This window comes from Myotis yumanensis, unplaced genomic scaffold (genome assembly GCF_028538775.1).
Source record: "Myotis yumanensis isolate MYYU_CA2020_CCGP unplaced genomic scaffold, mMyoYum1.0.hap1 SCAF_1, whole genome shotgun sequence".
In the NCBI taxonomy this organism is placed as follows: Eukaryota; Metazoa; Chordata; class Mammalia; order Chiroptera; family Vespertilionidae; genus Myotis; species Myotis yumanensis.
In genome coordinates, this window is record NW_027223752.1 from 54,379,914 (window position 1) to 54,397,052 (window position 17,139).

The following is a 17,139-nucleotide window of genomic DNA, read 5'->3' on the forward strand; positions in this document are numbered from 1 at the left end:
CCAGTAAGGAGGTGGGTTTGGGTGAGAAAGAGTAGTTCTTTGTTTGATGGAGCAGGGGTTGTATGTGGAACGACATGGAATCCACTCCTGGGATACTGGAATGTTACTTCTGGTCAATACATCTCCAGAAAGGTAAGATGGAGCTGGAGAAGATTCAGAGGAAGAGCATGGAGATGATTCAAGGAACAGGAAACTGACTAAAAAAAAAAAATGAAACTCCGGTATGGGAAGACTGGGGCAGAGAAGGGATGCACCAATTGCATACAGATGCATAAAAGGATTGGAGCAGATGAGCAGGGAGGTATCCAACACAACCCAGCTGTATGCAGCCAGGGAACCATCTATGAAATTTGTGAAGAGTAATTGGGGAGACAGAATGGAAAGAACTGAGTCAGAGAGGAGACTGCGAGGCGGATTTATAACCAAGAAAAGGAATGTTACTTAGAATATAGGCACTGATCTTATGGTACTCATCATCTTCAGATGGGGTAAATTCCATACGCATGGTTCTCATCAGAATATGGATGATGAATCTATTATGTGATGTTAAGGAATTTCTCACAATTCCCTAGTCTTTACTTTTCCCATATTTGCTCTGAGTGTCACTCAATGGTCCTATTGGTCTTTAATAGTTGAGCCTGAGCCTTGGGACTTCTAGTCACCACCTCTTCTCCCTCGTACCCAGCTCTCAAGACCTTGGACTTATGATTCCTAAATACCTCTCTAGTCAGCCATGGTTTTCAGCCATTATAGCCACTGTCTTACTAATACTCATACTGTAACAGAGATCAAGCAAGTAACCTAGGGCAGGGGTGGAGAACATTCAGCCTGCAGACTGAATGAGGTCTGCAAAATCGTTAGGGGTGAGTTAATTAAATGTTTGACCAAATATAAAGGCTAATTTTTAAGTTGATAAGTTTGTATGGCCTGTGAATGATGTTATGAATGTCCAAATGGTCCTTGACAGAAAAAGGGTTCCCCACCCCTGGTGTAAGATAATGGTGTGGAATCTGAAGTGTTAGTATTTTTGAAAACTTTGTTTGTCTTAACCAAACTGTTTTCTCCCCACACATACTTCAGATTCTTCTGTCTCTTTGCCTTGATTATACAGCTTCTTCTTGTGGAATGCCCACATTTGCTATATGTACATCTACAATTCCTATCACTTTTTTGGACCCAGTTCCATTGCCACCTTCTCCAAAGTTTTCCCAATCCCTGCTCCAGCACTTTGGAAGAAACGACTCCTCCTCAGAACTCCCATAATACTTCTTTGCAACTCTGTTGTAATGTACTTATCACTTTGGATCTAGAATTTTAGGTGTGAATGTGCATGTGTCATTTTTCTTTGAAGAATTTAAGTTTCTTATAGACGGTTCTTATGATTTTTTCAGTAGCCCTTAGTGCCAGAAAGTAAAGTAGTTTCAACATGGCCACCTAATAGATTTAAGACCTTTATAGGTATCTGATCAGTTATCCTTCATAACCACCCTGTAATGTAGGTACTATTATCATCATCACTGCCATTTTGCAGGTAAGGAAATAGATATGCTAAGCCAAGATTAGAGCTAGTATGTGGTTGAGTCAAGATTGGAACCAAGCAGTCCATTTTTTGAACAGCTTTCTCTGTTGCCTCTCAAATCAATGAATAAATGAGTCAAAGTGCCTGGGTTAGTGTACTGGGCACTTCAATTGGGACCTTCTGACCACCAGGACATCTGTCCAAAGCAGAAATTCCAGTTCCAAAGGCTGAGCGGGGCCTTTATCAGTGTTCATAGTTTTATGTCCCAGAAACTCCTGTCTGAACCCTTCTCTCCTGGGCTGGGACCCTGGCTTTTCCTTCTTTCAAAGAAGCCAGTATCTATAATAATAAAAGCGTAATCTGCTAATTAGACTGGACGTCCTTCCAGACCACCTTTTGAAGCCGGGGCTGTGCGGGAAGCCCGGGTCCTGGATGCCAGAGGGAAGCCGGTGCCTGCAGCTGGGAGAAGGAAGGCCTACTCTTGCACGAATTTTGTGCATTGGGCCTTTAGTGCAAAGATAAAAGCCAGCATACTCCCACATAGGCTGCCATGGAGTGCAGTGAGAGAGAAGAGCACAAGTGTGTGTGTGTGTGTGTGTGTGTGGTTTCTATAGCTTCCTCTGTCGTATTTTTTAAGCAGTTTGGGTATCTCTGTTCCCATGGGCTCAAATGTTTTGTATTTTACCATCTCATAGTGTGTGGGGGGGTGGTGTTTATCATATTTCTAGGAAAATGAAGTCTTCTTGGGGCCAAGTAAGAGGCAGAGGGTGGCCAATTGGGGTGGGGTAGACAGTTGGAATTGGAATGAGACTATTCCATCATATCTGTAGAAGGGAAAACTGGAGAGCAAGTTGTAGGCAACAGTCATCAAAGAAGGCTCAAGAGCCATAGGACTCTGCAGCCCAGACTAGCCAAAGCCAGAGTGTCTCTGCCAAGGCTGCAAACACTGACATTATCCCACTGCAGGATTTCACAGGCACTGCCTCCCTTTAAAGGAAAGATAGTTTAAATTTCACACTGAAAAGAAAGTATAAATATGGTCACTCATTCTACAAATAAAATTCAATCAATTATTCCCACACTCACCTATTTGTTCATACACTGAACACACATGTGTTGGAGACCAACTCTGCTTGAAGCCCAGGGATCGCAGTGGACAAGGGGAAACATTTAAAAAGCCAGTCCTGCCCTCATGGAAACTGGCTCAGCACCAACTAACTAGAATTATATTTAAAGGAATCACTAGATAGGATGCAGAAGTGAGTATATGGGATAAAGTGAGTTCCTTGTTTTTGTGAAGTTTGATTAAAAATAGTATATCAAATTGAATAATCCCTCTATTCACACAAGCATTTCACAAAGATGCATTCATCTTCTCCTCCAGAACCTTCAGTTTCCTATGCCTGGATCCTTAGAGTAGCTCAATTTTCTACATGTTTTTGCTGGCTTCTCAATGTATACCTTCCTCTCTTTTTATTTGGTAAAATTGTTTTTCCTTCTTTATATTGGGCTTACTGGATTGGGACTCAACATTCAGGGACATGCATTCAATAGGAGGTAGTGCCTGGATACTCTGTGGCCAATCCTTAATGCTAGCCACACCATCAAGAGCCTCTTCTCGTAGTCCATTATTGGGGGGTATTAGTAAGACAAGACGGTTGAGCCAAGTAGAGTGATATGATAGACCTCCCCCAGAAGAACACTGGAAATGTGGTTTATTGTAGCTATGTCCTAGGCTAGCTACTATGTACCCACACCTTCTTGAATGGAGAGAGCATAGGCTTAGATCTAGGCCAATCTGAAGACTATCTGCTAGTTATGAAACTCTGGGAGTTATATGACCCTTCTGAGCCTCTGTTTTCTCATCTGTAAAATGGAGTTGAAAATAATACCTATATAATAATATCGTAGTGAAGATTACAGAATTGGGGGAAATATGTATATTTGATTAGCTATTATTATCCAGCCTGTATAAACTGTAGTAGGACTTTAATGAGTGGCTCCAAGGATGAAACAGGTAGTTAGAGAGGCTGAATTATGTCAATCTAGATCATATTCCTTCCCTTAAGCCTCCTTGTTGAAGCCAAGTCCAGAAGCATGGCCAGGCCTGATTGGGACACTTGGTCCAGTCCACAGGCACTCTTGCTATCTCTTGCTTCTGAGAACTGGCAACTGGATAAGGATGCTTCAGAAGGCAGAGAGCCCAAATGTCACTGCCTCCTCAGCCATCTGTTTGGTTTTTCCTAACACTCAGATGAACCCACAACCATGTCCTGGTTACTGATAGTTGCCTCTATACTTTATCATGCCGCATATTGTAACTTACTGGCATGAAGTTGTATCCTGATCTTTTTCTGTCATTAGGTTTATTTTTGTTTTGTTAATCCTCACCCCAGGATATTTTTCCCATTGATTTTTAGAGAGAGTGGGAGGGAGTGGGAAAGAAAGAGAGAGAGAGAGAGAGAGAGAGAGAGAGAGAGAGATTTCCAACCAGGGGCTAGGGATCAAACCTGCAATCCAGGTACATGTCCTTGACTGGGAATCTCACCTGTGACCCTTTGGTGTGTAGGCTAGTGCTCTAACCACTTGGCAACACTGACTAGGGCCTGTCATTAGGTTTTCCCCAAAGTGTTACTTGATGTACCATTCTCCAAACCTGAGCCCCTCACTGAGACATGTTCCCATGGTGGGTTGAAATATTTCCCTTCAGCTTTCAGTTCATCTGTATCTTACAAAATAACCAACAAGCAATTTCCATAGACTCCACCCCCAAAACCAACTCCTACTGAACAAAGACTAAAATACCAAGAAAATTATTTGTACTTGTGTTGCAAAATGTAGAAATTACTGGAATTTGTGGGACATTCTATTCCACTAACAAGATTCCAGAACAGCATTAGGAGGGCATCAACTCACTTGGGTTACTTGCTGGGACTTTTGGAAGTTGAGCAATCTTTAGCTAGCTGCTGTTTTATATTTGATTCTCAAAATCCACATACTTGGGAGCATTGGGAATGGAACATCCTTCTCCCAAACCAGATTATGTTTTGGATAATTTTAGCCTGCCTATTTAAATTACCTCTGACACTGCCTCAGGACAAGACAGAGGCTTGGATTTCTTTGGGTGGAAAATGGAGTTATGTACTTCCCTTGTTTTGTGACCCCACAGTTGGTGTCAAGATCCTAGTTATTCAAGAGGGAGATTTTGTGTCAGACCAAGCTTGAAACACCTCAGCTTCAATCCGCTGGTATAAAAGAGAAACACACATACCTACAAGGGGAGGAGGGTACTCTTCATGGTGGCTGAGCTTCAGCAAGCAACATGGTTTGCCAGCATCAAACTTGGAGGTGAATTGTGCTGCAGCAAACCAGAGGTTAATCTATCCAGAAGATCAAGATAAATTAAAAGGCAAATTGCTTGCCTCTCCTCCTTCCTCTTCAGTATTTGTCTCAGAATGACCCTTGAGGTTGGTGGATAATGAATCTTTCAGACCTGCCTCTTATTTCCAAGAGTTTTTAGATTATGGCCTACTCCTACTAGTATATTTTAGCAGGGAGAAGCCACATGGCTTGGAAGGGACAGAAATGTCATGCTCTGGACCTTCATTTCCAGCCATGCCCCCACCACCTCTACTTGCTTAGGGATCTAGTTGCCATTATGATCTCATAGCTGGTCCTGCCATCTTGACATAGGCATTCTTATGAGTCATTGAACGAAGGGAAGGTTGACCTTCCACAGTGCTATTGTGATGATCATCTACAATCTTCTCCTAGCTGGTTTTGTCACCTGACACAGAGAAGTCTTAATGTTCCTCCAGTGCCATTCCTCTCAGTTGAAGGAACTGATCTAGGTTGCTAATGCAGAATGAATGAAAATAGCCTCCCTGGTCAAAGGCCCCCTTGTCCTCATAAGAGCAGCCCAGGGTCTCCAATGTCCTTTTCAGATGTGCTCTGAAGATGTGCTCCAAGAAGAAAGCAAAGTGAGCTCTTTCAGTACAATGATTGGAGTCAAAACCAAGATACCCCACTGCCTAAAAGCTTATAATAGAATTGGGAACTCTACCTCAGGCTTGGGTTTCAATTTCTGGTTGTGTTCCAGGCCAATTGGAAGGGAGTGAATAAAATAATAAGAATCCTGAAATAAAGGCATGGTTTTCACTCAGCTATTCTCTTAGGACAACTAACTTGACTCATAGGCTGTCTAACCCTGGACCTCTTTTTTTTCCCAGTGGGAGATGGAGGTAGTCCTCTGTGCTCATAGTCTTTGCTTCATGTTCGTAGTTGTTAATAGAATATGCAATGAATCAGGTTTGTCTTACCTTTTTTTTTTTTTTTTTTTTTTTTTTGCAGTGCTGTAACTACAATATGTAGTTTACATGTTCTTTACTCACTTTGGGGGGAGATCTGTGCCTCAAACCACTTGCTGTTAAGTGTTTGTGCTCTGCTCCCTGATTCTCAAAATATCATTCACCATGCTTTTTTTAGGCTGAATTCTTTGGGATAAAGGGTTGGTGGGGTTCCTTCAAGTAGATCAACCCTACTTCTGCTTTACATTCTAGGCTTCAGCTGAGATTTTGTTTAAGGAAAGGGCTCTTCAGTCAGCTAGTGAGAGTCTGAAAATACCTAGTTTGGACTCATTGCTCTTGTTCTCAGAACCTTTTCCTGGAGCTGCTCTTCTGCTTGCCCACAACATTTTGGTGGCCTTCTCCAGGGTCTGCCTTAGTCTTCTGCTCTTCTTATCTTTTTGTGTGATTTTTCACTCTAGGGTTTTTTAAACACACTTCTCATATATCTTTACTTAGATAGAAAACTCAATTTTTCCAAAACTGAATAGTCATCTTCCCATCTCTACCCTTTACCTCTCAAAAACCTAGTCTCTCTTCTGTATTCTTCACCTCTTTGGGTGTCACTATCAACCACATAGTCTTTGAACTTAGAAACTTGGGATTTACCTTGATTTCTGCCTCTTTTTATGCCACACTGCCACTTAGGCAACAAGGACTGCTGGTTCTCTCTCTTTGCTATCTCTCCAATGAATCCTCTTTTTCCTGTTCCCTCTGTCATGGGCTTTTGTCCAGGTTCCGAGATTCCTTTTGCTGACAAAGTAATCTTTCTATGATAGAAATACTATGCCCTAGAACCCTTGCCCCAATGCCCCCATTTCCTACTAGTGAGATCTAATCTTCTTGGCACAGCAGATAAAGTTCTTTGTGATCTGGTCACTGCTTGCTTCTCTCACATTCCTCTTCCACTTTGCACTTGAAAGTCCTGTAATATCTAAGTTTTTGTGATCCCTGAAATGCATCATGCTGTCAACATTTCTCACCCTTCCCACATGCCGTTTCCTCCTCCTGGAATGCCCTTCCAACCTTGTCTGCTTGGGGAAGTAATGTTCATTCTTCAAATGGCAAGCTTAGTAGACCGTTTCAAAAGAGTCCTTATGGACAAGGGTACTGATTTCCTCCCCTATATACTCTTTGCTGGATCTCCTACCATGAAGTATAACCATTTGTTTGCATGCCCATACTCTCTTCTAGACTGGAACTCCTTAGAAGAGGATTGTGCCTTTATTTTGTTTTCCTGCCCACAATGCCTAGCACACTATCTGAGATGTGGTTGATGTTCAGCTAAGCTGAATTCTCATTGAAGGTAGCTGAGTGCCAAATTACCAAATTATAGGATTCCTTAGTGATAAAGAGGTAACTCACTTATTTTATGCTAAGTTGTCAAAACACTCATATGTTTTAAAACATCTAGTCATTATTCTGCCTAGAGAGGAATAAAGCAAGTGGGAAACCAAAACTATGAAGAAAAGCATTTTGCATAAGGTACAAATTAAAATGCTTAGGTAAATAGTAAGAGACACAGTGGGGGTTTTCGTGTAAGTTCCTCAGAAAATATTTGCAGCTAATACTTTTAATTGATACTTTCCTGGAGCTATGAATGTTCTACAGTGTGGTTGACTTCTTTCCACTTGTTTTTACCTTTCTGCTGGCTTCACCTTTGCATAGATTATGTTCTCCAGTTTTATTTTAATTCCAGTTGCTCCTTTGGGATTTCATAGCCATTTGATTCAAAAATTTATTCTAGTGAAGCCCTTTAAACTATGGTGCTTAAAACTCATGGAAAATCAAATGGGATGAAGAATTGGTCTCCTCAGTGAAAATGTAGTTTAACTAATAAAATACTAGAGGCCTGGTGCGTGGATTTGTGCACATTGAAAGGAAATTAATTAGAAGAAATATTTTAGAGGCCAGGGAGGGACCACCGGAAGGCTCCAGGGTGTGTCCGGCCTGTCTCACCCAGTCCCAATCAGCCAGACCCCAGCAGCAAGCTAACCTACCAGTCAAAGCATCTGCCCCCTGGTGGTCAGTGAACGTCATAGCGAGTGGTTGAAAGTTTGAACCAATGGTCAGACACTAAGCATATTAGGCTTTTATTATATAGGATTTCCCTTAGATGTCATAGGAGGAAAGGGAATGAATGTTTTCTGAGAAACCCACTAGCAGGTGACATGCTTTTCATTAGAGCAGCCCTCCTCAAGGTGTGGGTCAGCATCCGGGCATTTAAATATTTGTGGTTTCAGAAGCTGTGCTTGTGCCGGTATGAGATGCCTCTCCCCGAGAGTTTCTGCCTTGAGGAGTGTGCACGAGGACAGAAGCTGAGGTTAGATCTTTGCTTTTACAAGAGAAGGTAGTTCTTTTCTCTTTAGGCAAATTCAGCAGGTGCTGCTTGCATTGAGGGAGACATAGAGTGACTAAACCTCTCCAGGCCACCCCACATTTTTAAAAAATCTAATTTGATATGGACATTGACAATATCTTAATTCTATTTAAAGTGAATAAAGCTTCACTAGGAGGTTTAGCTATTTTTATTGATCCACGTTAGGCAACCTGAGTAAGAACTATGGGATTGCTATGGAATATAACTTCAGCATATATCCCCAGACCCCATCCATTCAGTTTGTCATGCCTTTGTCCCTTCTATATAGAAATCGTGAAGCCCCCTGCTGTGTTTCCCAGGGGTTTAGAAAGCCTATTTTAAGATCTCTGCTGCACTTCATTCAAGGTTACACTTAAGGTCAGTCAGCTGGTAGTCACTTGGGAAAAGGCAGGGACTGGGTGTCCAGAGACATGGCCACAAGCTCCAGCTCTGCCTTTAAGGAAGCATTGCCGCTGACTTCTTATCACTTGCAAAATGCTGTGATCTGTCTATGTTGTTGCATGTACCAGTAGTTTGTTCTTTTGTATTGTTGAGCAGTATTTTATTGTGTGGGTGCTCCACAACTAGTTGATGGATCTTTGCATTGCTTCCAGTTTTTGGTGATTATAAGTAGTCTCCATTGCCCTGGCTGGTGTTTCTCAGTGGTTTGAGCAGTGGTTCTCAACTTTGCTAATGCCGTGACCCTTTAATACAGTTCCTCATGTTGTGGTGACCCCAGCCATAAAATTATTTTCATTGCTACTTCATAACTGTAATTTTGATACTGTTATGAATCATAATGTAAATATCTGATATACAGGATGTATTTTCATTGTTACAAATTGAACATAATTAAAGCATAGTGATTAATCACAAAACAATATGTAATTATATATGTGTTTTCCGATGGTCTTAGGTGACCCCTGTGAAAGGGTCATTTGACCCCCAAAGGGGTCGTGACCCACAGGTTGAGAACCCCTGGGTTAGAGCTTTGGCCTGCACACCATAGGGTCACAATTTCAATTCAATTTCCAGTCAAGGGCATGTACTTGGGTTGCAGGTTCAATCCCCGGCCAGGTCAGTGTGTGTGCAGGAGGCAATCATTTGTCTCAGATCCATGTCTCTCTCTCTCTCTCTTTCGCTCTCTCTCTCCCTCTCCCTCTCCCTCCCTCTCCCTCCCTCTCCCTCCCTTCATTCCTCCCTTTCACTATTTAAAAATTAATGGAAAAATATCCTCAAGTGAGGATTAACAAAAAATTAGTCTCCACCAACATTTGTAGATAGGTTTTTATGTGGACATAAGTTTTGATTTCTCTTGCATGATACCTAGGAGCAGAATTGCTGGTCATATGGTAAGTGTATGTTTAATCTTCACTGACAAACTGGTTTTCAGAGTGACTGTGCCCCTTGGCATTTCCACCAGCAATGTAGACAATCTCATTTGGTCTGCATCCTCACTAGCCTTCCGTATTGTCTTTTTAAAAATTTGGGCCATTAGAATACTGTGTAGTGCTATCTTGTGGTTCTAATTTGCATATCCCCAATGACTAGTGATGTTTAACATCTTTTCATTTGCTTATTTGCCATCCATTCCTCTTCTTTGGTGAAGCATCTGTTCAGATCTTTTGTCTATTTTTTAATTGGATCATTTGTTTTCTTATTGACTTTTGAGTACTCTTTGTGCTCCTTATATATTGTGAATAAAAACCCTTTAACAGAGTGTTACAAATATTTTCTCCTAGTCTGGGCTTATTTTTTTTTTTTCATTCTCCTAAAAGTGGTTTTGGAACAGCAGACATTTTAAATTTTGATACAGTCTAATTAATCAATCTTTCATTTATAATTGTTCATGGCTAAATCATAAACACACTTAGGAAAAGGTAGTAGAGTAAGAGATTCACTATTTCTGGCAGAGGGAGAGGAGAAAACAACTGGGACCTTGAGGTCTTACCTAGATTTCCATCTTCAACCACCTTCACTATTAAAGTTTCGATGTCTTTTTTCCTAACTATTCTCTCCACTGTCCGAATCTTTTTCTCATCTCTCCTCTATTCACCTCTACTTCGGCCACTCCCAGCTTTCTGTTTCATGGTGGTTGGCTGAGATCTGAGATGAAAGTGCCCTCTGTACTCTAACTTGACTGACACTGTCCCTTCCCAATTTTAAGCCACCTTGAAAATATATCTTCTCTTCCAATGTGCCCCCAAGTGGGAAAGTGAAGTCCGGATTCCATACTCACTTCTACAGGTCTTCCATATGATGCTAATGTATGCTCTGGGTTTTCTTGATTATTGTATTCCACATAAACTCTCCTGCATGGATTTTTTAAATCTCTAATTACCTCTGCCTGTTTACCTAACCTCACCTGCTGTGACTCCGTGCCATCACGAATCTTACCGAAGCCAAATTACTTGCCTTATGAACCATGGGCACACCATATTCGTACCCCCTTTGCAGAGGTGTTTTCTGTGCTTGGGATGGTTTTGCCTGCTGGAACCTTGCCAGCCTGTAGAAGTGCTACTCTTCGCTCAGGACCTGTGAAGTCTTCCTGTCCCATTGACCAAATCCTCACTCAAATCCCTGCTGGTCCCCCTCCATCCTCTGTGCTCCTGCTGCACTTTGCATGTGCCTCTGAGGGAAGTGTTCATTCGGTGGTCATTATGGATCAATAAATAGACTCATTCTTTCTAGAACATGTACTCCTTGAGGGCAGGAAGTTCATCTTATTTATCTTTGTGTTTCGAGTTTCAGGCAAACTTCCTGCCACATTATAGATGCTTAATTCATCTTTGCTAAGTGAGAAATTTTACCGTTGCCTTTTCTCTGGCTGTTCCTTTCCCGTGAAATGTTTCTTGTCTCTTCCTTCTATCAACTCGAATTCCATCTGTCCTTCCAGGTCTAATTTGGATTGAGTCTCCTCCATGAAGCCTTCCCTGCCCCCTCCAGATTTCAGTCCGCTCTTTTCTTAGCTCTTGAGAAACTCTCAGAATGTGTTTCTTAGTTTGTTTCTTGATCATTGCACTGCCTCCAACTATTGCTTCTGTTTCATTTGTAATTATTCTGCTTCCATCACCTGGTTATAAGGAGTGGAAGACAGAGGCTTTGTTTAAGCTTCTTTATATCCTAAAAATATGTGCTGTACTGTCAGTTTTCCCACTCCTGGCTGAGACTTTTTTCAAACGTTCAGAATTAGCCATTATGTCCTCTGTGTCACATTGATACTGTGTAGACTTCTGCTGTGGGACTCAAGCACTCCATTGAACCTAATGATGTACCCATCTGTCTTCCCATGACATGCTGTGAATTCCTCCAAGGAAGGGACCAAAGTGTAGTCTTCAGAGTCAAACAGATCAAATTCCAGCTCCTCTACACAATAGTTGAATGCAGGTAGATTAGAAAATTCATCAACACCAGCTACAGTCTCAGTGCCTTAATACCCTAAGGTTTATTTCTTTATTATGTCAGTCAAATAAGGGTCTCTGGGGATGGCAGGAGTTTCTGCCATTCATTCATAATCCGATCTTCAGTGTGGATGAGTAGCAAATGGAAGAGCAAGCAAGGAGGGTAATGCAGGGGATATTACTGCTTGGTCTAGAAGTGGTATATATCATTTTCACTCATATTCCATTGGCCAGAACTCATCCATATGGCCCCAATCTAACAGCTAGGGAAGCTGCGACATTTATTTTTCCTGTGTTCCTAGGAGAAAAATGAAATGGGTTTATGTTACATCTCTAGCATCATATCTGTCACAGAAGTAGAAGGAATCCCTTAGATTCTTTAAGCCTCTTTTTCCTCATTGGCAAAATGAAATATATCAGTTAGGATTAGGTCTTGGTTGAAGTTATGCTGCTTAGACAAGCCTCCCCCCAGTCCCCACACAAAAATGATGTTCATTGTAGGTGGTTCAACAATGGTACAGTAACTTCACAGAAGGGTCAGGAACTCCAAATCCTTATAACTCTCTATTTAAAAAATATATATATTTTTATTGATTTCAGGAAGGAAGGGAAAGGGATAGAGAGATATAAACATCAGTGATGAGAGAGAATCAATGATCAGCTGTCTCCTGCATGCCCCATACTGGGGATTGAGCCCACAACCTGTGCATGTGCCCTGACCATGAATTGAACCATGACCTCCTGGTTCATAGGTCAATGCTCAACCACTGAGCCATGCCAGGTGAGCTACAACTCTTTATTTAACCATGCTTAAGATGTAGCCATTATCCTCATGGTTCAAAATGGAAGCTGGAGTTCTAGCCATCACATGCATGTTTTTAGAATTAGAATAGAGGCAACGAAGAGGTAGTTCTTTAAGGGAACTTCATAGAAGCCTCCTCATATGACTATTCTGTTTACATTTTATTGACCAAATTTAGTTATGTAGCTACATTTACAGGTAGTAGTATCTTAGAAATACATTTAACTGACTGGGCAAAATATATCCAGTTGGAAATCAAATTTCTATTTCTAAAAGGAAATTGAAGTAGGTAGCTAGTATTTTATCCCTCAGGGATGAGGATATTTACTTACTAGATTGTTTTAAGGGGCAAATGAGATAAGTATAAAAATGGTGGCCAATAAATGGTATTTATTATAATTATAAGCATAATTATTGTTATTTGAATGCCCAGAATACACTCAATGCTTATTTGAAACAAATAAAACATCAATAAGCAAATAAATGTTGGCCTGAATTTAATTACTTTATTATTCTATTTCTTTCTTCGTTTTTTTTAAATTAAATTTATTGGGGTGGCATTGGTCTATTCCATTTATTCTAATAATTCAGTATTCATTATTTTATATATTGAAGACTCCTATTCATTTAGAGATGTCCTTATTAGTTGATATTTGATAAGGATTTTAAAAATCATATCTTATTGAGCCCATGGTCTATGTTAGTGATAGTACCATTAAAAAATAGAGCTTATGTTAAACCATCTTCATGAGTGACTAACACTATTACACATATGTATGAACTGGGACACCAGCCTAGGACATAGAACACCTGGTTTCTGATACTGAGTTCACTACCAATAAGTTGTGGGAACTTGGGCGGGTGACCTGCCCTGTCTGGTCTTCTGCTTTCTCAGCTGTGAAATGATAGGTTGGCTTAGATTGTCCCTCAGAGCACTCACAGCTCTAAATTTCTGGTGTTGCAGTATAGCAGCCCATTGCCTTCACCACACATTCACCCTATCAAACCGGTGCTGCGGTATACATGCTGGTGGTTTTCTACTGGCTGAAATAATTTTCCCTGGCTCCACATGCCTCTTCAAAGAGAGTAAACTGGCCCTTGACTATGGCACACTTGGCCAGGGTCTGCTCTCTAGTTCCTTTCATCAGCAAGAGCTGAGTCCTGAACCACTTGCTTGAGCCTATTTCATGTAGTAAGTTCATCTTCCCAAACGTCAAATCCTCCATTGCCTGCTTGGATCCACTCTGTAGCCTTGAGCAAGTTAAATAACCTTTTTGAACCTTAGCTTTAAAATTTTAAGGGGAGTATTATGATATGTACCGTAAAAGACATGTGATGATTACTAAAAATATGAGTAAAAACTCTTGGCACATATAAGTCCTACACAAAAGTAACTACTGTTACTTCTATCATAACTGTTCAAGGCCTCAATTTACCCTCCAAAGCAGTGAAATGAAATATAGGATGAATGGATGTTTGATCATTAGATAAATGAGAGAAGATCTCCCAATTGCATTTCTGAAAGCAAACCCGAAGCAGAGTGCGAGGGTGAGCAGGATGCCATGCTGGTAAAGCAGGTGGGTCTCAGGTCTTCTGAGTCCTAGGCTTTGAAGGGTTGTGAAACCAGAATTGGCCAAACCTATGAAATGCTTAGCACTGTGCTAATAGGTGTGCTCTGTGAGTAATAGGTATTCAGAACTGTACCTTGGGAGTATTCAATGCCATCTCCCTGCTTCAGAAAAAAACATATCACCAGCCAAATAAAACAAGCTTGAGAAATATTACTGGTATGGACTTTTCTGAGCAGTATATTTGAAATCAGCTTGATTTCACTATGAATTAGCCCAGTTAATGCTGAACTCTAGGGGCCGATAAGAAGTTTAAGCAACATCAACAACAACGTCAATAATAAAATTAACAACAGCATTATGTATGGTTTAAAATATTCCTCCAAAAAGAAGGTGGAATGCCAACTATCTCACCAGCTTAATTGTTTGCTGTTGCGATTAATTGGGTAATTTGTAAAATTTATTATTCCCTTCTGGCCAGCAGAGCCTTTCTATTGAGGAATGTAATAGATGTAATTTGGGTTTTAAAACCAAAAAGGGAGATCAAGGCAAAAGCTCATAAAAGTCTTAGTTTCAGAAGGATCCCTGCTCAGCCCTGAGCTATGTTAGGTCATCCTGGGGATATGTGTCCCTGTCTTAGCAAGAGATCAGGGAGTGAGAATAACTGTAGAAGCAGATGCTGACCTTCCGAAAGGCCACCCTGGGTAAGGAACATGAGTATTGCTTTCATTCTCATAGAGAATGCTATACTAGAAGCTTATTTCTCTTCCAATTACAGCTGAGAGGGTAACAGGCTGGAGGGACAGTCCATCTGTCCTTCATACTCTGCACACTTGAGTCATTTTTTCCAAAAGTAGAAAAATCTTAAACCCGTAAACACTTAAGACATCTACCAGTGTTCTGGGGCAATGGGACAAGCCATCCAGAAGTCCCAGTGATCTTTTGTTAAGGAATATTGTAGATAGTACTTATAATCTAAGGATAACCTAGGCAGAGTGCTGAAATCGGCATACTTTTGTGTCAATGAATGTGTCCCAGGATGCCTGGTACCATGAGCTTTAGGTTCCCCCAAGCGGAAACCCTCCCTTATGCCTCATTGTCGGTAGGTCAGGTGCTCCCGATGGCTGTGCTGTCTGCTGTTCTGCTATGGATATTATGTCTGGAAGGGCACTAAGAAGGCCCTTTGCCCCTGGAGAGCTACTGGAATTGCCCTCCAGGCAAGCCAACTTGGATGAGATTTTCCCTTATTAACAACTAGAGGCCTGGTGCACAAAAATTCATACACTGGGGGCGGGGGGGGGGCAGGTTCCCTCAGCCCACCTGCCCCCTCTCACAGTTCAGGAGCCCTCAGGGGATGTCCTCCTCTGTGGGTGGCAATCGGGATGATAAGGGATAAGCACTGCCTCCATTACCCCGCTGCTACTGCCACTGCCGGCCACTGCAACTACTGGCCCTCGGCCCTCGCTTCTTAGCGCCGGCCCCGCCTCGCCCCCTCCCCCCCACTGGTGGGTGGGAGGTGATCTGGGGCCAGGCCTGCTGGGGGAGGGGCTAGGGAGGTTGAAGCACAGCAGGTTGCACCCTGTCCAGCCTCTGAGGAGGCATGGTGCCTGGACAGGGCCCTCGCTGCTGCCTCTGTGGCTGCCTCTGCAGAAGGGGCAGCACTGGGACTGGGCTGCACCTTGGCCTGTCCCGTGCCACCTCTGCGGAAGGGGGTGCGTCGCCGCCTTCTTGCGCAGGTGCTGCCTTCTCCCGCGGTGGCGCCTCTCCAGTGCAGCTGGGCCTAGGCCCTCGCAGCGGTTGTGGCTTTGTCCGGATGGACATCTGGATGGATACCTGGAAGACATCTTAATTAGCATATTACACTTTTATTAGTATAGATGATCAGGATTTAAGTTAAACTAGGCAGAGGAACATGAAAGGATGTCTTCTCCCTGCCCCTAATATGTCTGGAGCTCCCTCAGGTCCTTCCATGTCTTATTTGACTTTGGGGAGTTCTGGTGCCTAGCACAGTGGTTGGTACTTAGTAGGCACTCAGAAATGTCATCTGGAAGAATGTCATTTCCAGCAGAAGGATAAAGTGGGAGACCACCTCCTTGTTTGAAACCCAACTGACTTTATTGCCAAAAATGGACCTGTTTTCAGCTTCCTGTTGTCACTATTGAAAGTCCATAAATTAATGAAGTGCCTAGGTGTGCTTTTCTAGGATGGTTTTAAGTTCCTGCTCTTCAATTCTGACAGTTATGAGTTTATGCAAATTCGAATGGGACTGACAATCCTGTGGGATATTCTTTGGAGTTGGAGATTATTATTTGCAGAGGTTTGTTAACTATGAACTGGATATCACACCAAGTGCTGATGGAAAATAAAGAGAATTTTTTTTTTTCTAAATTGCTCACATTCTGGAATGGGAGGTAGTCACTTAAACAAGTGGGTATAATGGAGTTCAATTTTTAAAAATCTAGTACAGGGATTTTAGAGCACCACAGGAGTGCAGAAGAGAGATGGGCAGGGCAGAGAGAAGTTTTAAAAGATCTGAAATGGGAGCTGGCTCCTTGAAGATGACTAGGAGTTAGCTAGAAGAGATGGGGTGTTATTTCAGACATTGGGACCAGCATGTTCCAATTTTATTCCCAGGAACATTCGAGTCCATGGTGGTTTGGAGAAAGGTGAAATGTGCTTATTGTCGGGGATGGGGAGCAGTGGCTGTGGATAGGGCAAGGAGGTAGGGTTGGGCCGCAAGGTGGGGGCCTGGTATACAAGGTTAAAACGTTTGGATTTCACCCAATGAGCTTTCATTCATGTAACAAATCCTTGTTGAGGGCCTATCCTGTGTCAGGCACTGTGCAAAATGTTAGGGTCTCACATGAGCAGAAGAGAATATTACCCTCTGGCACCAATATTATAGTGTAAAGACAGCAGGGAAATGAAGAAATAAATGAAGAAAGTAATAGCAGACTCTGATAAGTGCTGTGAAAGAACTAAAGAGAGTTATGAACAATAAATTAATGGGGTGATTTCTTTAGATATAACAACTTTTTAGAGGCAGAATGATATTTAAACTGTGTCTTAGGGAAGTTGTTCAGCCAGGATAGATGGCTGGGGGTAATTAGCAAGAAGAGCAGGTAGGAGGTTGGTGTAGTCAGTTGG